General features: G+C 53.4%; 1 protein-coding gene across 2 annotated transcripts in view; it reads right to left on the bottom strand.

Moving 5' to 3' along the window:
- The window catches only part of stnA (stoned A), a 25,447-nt gene extending 24,819 nt beyond the window's left edge, over nt 1–628 (bottom strand). Inside the window, exon 1 of one of the 2 annotated variants that reach the window (XM_086550187.1) lies at nt 493–628. The gene's annotated coding sequence lies outside the window, so the exon portion shown is untranslated. Of the gene's footprint in view, nt 471–492 lie in introns of those variants that run through there. The other variant, XM_086550188.1, reaches the window with a different exon arrangement.
- Between the last annotated feature and the right edge of the window lie 1,475 nt (nt 629–2,103).

The raw sequence follows: 2,103 nt of genomic DNA, 5'->3' as shown, positions 1-2,103 counted from the left end.
CCGGTGTTTATTCGCTTTCCTTCCACTCCTGGTCGCCTCCTTAAGGCCTATGGGAGGTAAGCAAGCAAGGGCTGCAAGCAAGCAAGGGTGTGTGGACTCCCGGTCGGGTCTTCCCACGCTCTCGCTGCCTGGCGCTCTCCCCTTATTGATTCTTGAGCGGAGCACAGACTGGAGGACCTGCCTTCCCTGCCAGGCCCTCGCTGGTGGCACTCTGCAAGGGCATCACCCAATTATCGCATACAACTAGCTGGTGGTGCCACGCCCCTCCACAGTGGCTCTGAGGGCCACGGCGACATCACGACCAAGAGAGAGAAGGCCTGGCACCGCCTCGTCTCCGGCTGTGTTGACGTGCGGGGAGGGGGAGCTCGGCTCGCTCCGTCCTTCCTCGCTGGGATTCACTCCATTTCGACAAATCTCTCACTAGCACTCCTCGCCAAGCGTCACTCTCGGCCGCCCTGACTATGGCTACTCAACACAGGTTCTCGTTCTTACCATTAATCCATTGTTAGTTGGATTGATGGTCTCACAAAGCTCAAATTTGTCCCGGTGTTCGGCCACCATCGCAGTCGGCACAAGATGGCCGCGACTGGAAACTGACGGCAAGCGAGGAGGCGGCGCGCATGGGCAGTGGCGCCCCCTCCGCGCCTGCCAGCCCTCCCCTGCGCACAGCTCTTGATCAATTTTAACTCCCGCCGTGGCATTTACAGCCCGGATATTACTGACCTCCTCGCTCACGGTGTCATGTCTAGGCCGTAGAATGAGATGTAGACTTGACAACACTGAAGCGCCCGTGACATAAGACAAAGGTATAAGTATTAAAAAGAAAACAAGAAAGAAGAAAAGATGGAATCGAGCGGAAAATATTCCTGGATTCCCTGAACGGCAACACCGAGAGAACGGAACCTCGTAGCAACTCAAGACGACTTTCCCGTCTCTGGCGATTCTTCGGGACCGATGACTCACTCACATCAATTCTCGCCCACCTTACCTACGATAACCGTTTCTGTCTTACGGTCTTGAGTCACGTACTGCCTTCCACTAAGTGTGACTCACCAAGGACCTCCCTGCTGCCCTGGGTTCGGGGTTCGAGTCGGACTCGTCCAACCGAAACGGTAACGAGGCGGTAATTCCTCCCGTAACCGCCGTCCAGTTACTAATCGTTACCGCCGGCCGTGACGTCACGAACGCCACTCGCCCCAGCCACCCCTTCTGTCGATAAAGCTCGTATTATCATTCATTCCAGATTATTTCACCGCAAACACCACGCCGCGAGACGGTCCACGAAGCCTCGGAACAGCTGATCTAGCAGTGGGTGTTGGACCCCCCCCTCGCCAACCCCACCCCACCCCAACCCCAAGCGTGGAGGAAGGCGGGCAAGATATCGACCTCCTGATGATTCCTCCCTCTCTCGTCCCTCTCTTCCTTCCATCGTCCCTCTCTCTCCCTACACTCTTCCCCTCCCACTATACGACCCTCCCCCTTCTCTCTTTGCCCCCCACAACCCCCGCCCACACGCCTAGTCGATACCGCGGGGGCGGCCACTGAAAGCGCTAAACAGTGTAACACCTGTCGTTCTTATTTCTTCCCTTCTCCTCTTTATCATTCTCGTCCTTTCTTCCTTTCCACGCCCTCTTCTCTCTTCTCCCCCTTCTTTTTTTTCTTCTCCTATCTCTCTTCCTCCGGCCAACCCGCTCTGGCCAGACACTGTCCATGAGGGCGGACGATCCTCAGCATGACCGAATCCCATGATGCGGCGACTGACTTCACGAAACGAAAGGTCGACAACTTCCCAAATGAAATGCCCGACTGTAACGATGACTGACTTCATGACTTGATGACCGGCTTCATAAAATGCACCGAACTCCCATTATAGCCAACTGGACTTCTGAAGTGATAACAAACTTATGACAACAATATGAATAAAATGTCTTCATAAAATTACTGCTGTCTTCATACAGTTACAAACAAACATATAATACCAACTCGTTCATGGAAATGATAACACACTTATAAAGCGACAACATATTCCATGGGAAATGAACTCACACGATGATATAACGAAAAATTCGACTGATCTGCTGCAAGTACAAATCAAATGACATG

Source organism: Penaeus japonicus, unplaced genomic scaffold (genome assembly GCF_977035675.1).
Source record: "Penaeus japonicus unplaced genomic scaffold, GWHDUDI00000001_assembly GWHDUDI00000023, whole genome shotgun sequence".
In the NCBI taxonomy this organism is placed as follows: Eukaryota; Metazoa; Arthropoda; class Malacostraca; order Decapoda; family Penaeidae; genus Penaeus; species Penaeus japonicus.
This window is presented reverse-complemented; position numbering and strand designations above follow the sequence as displayed.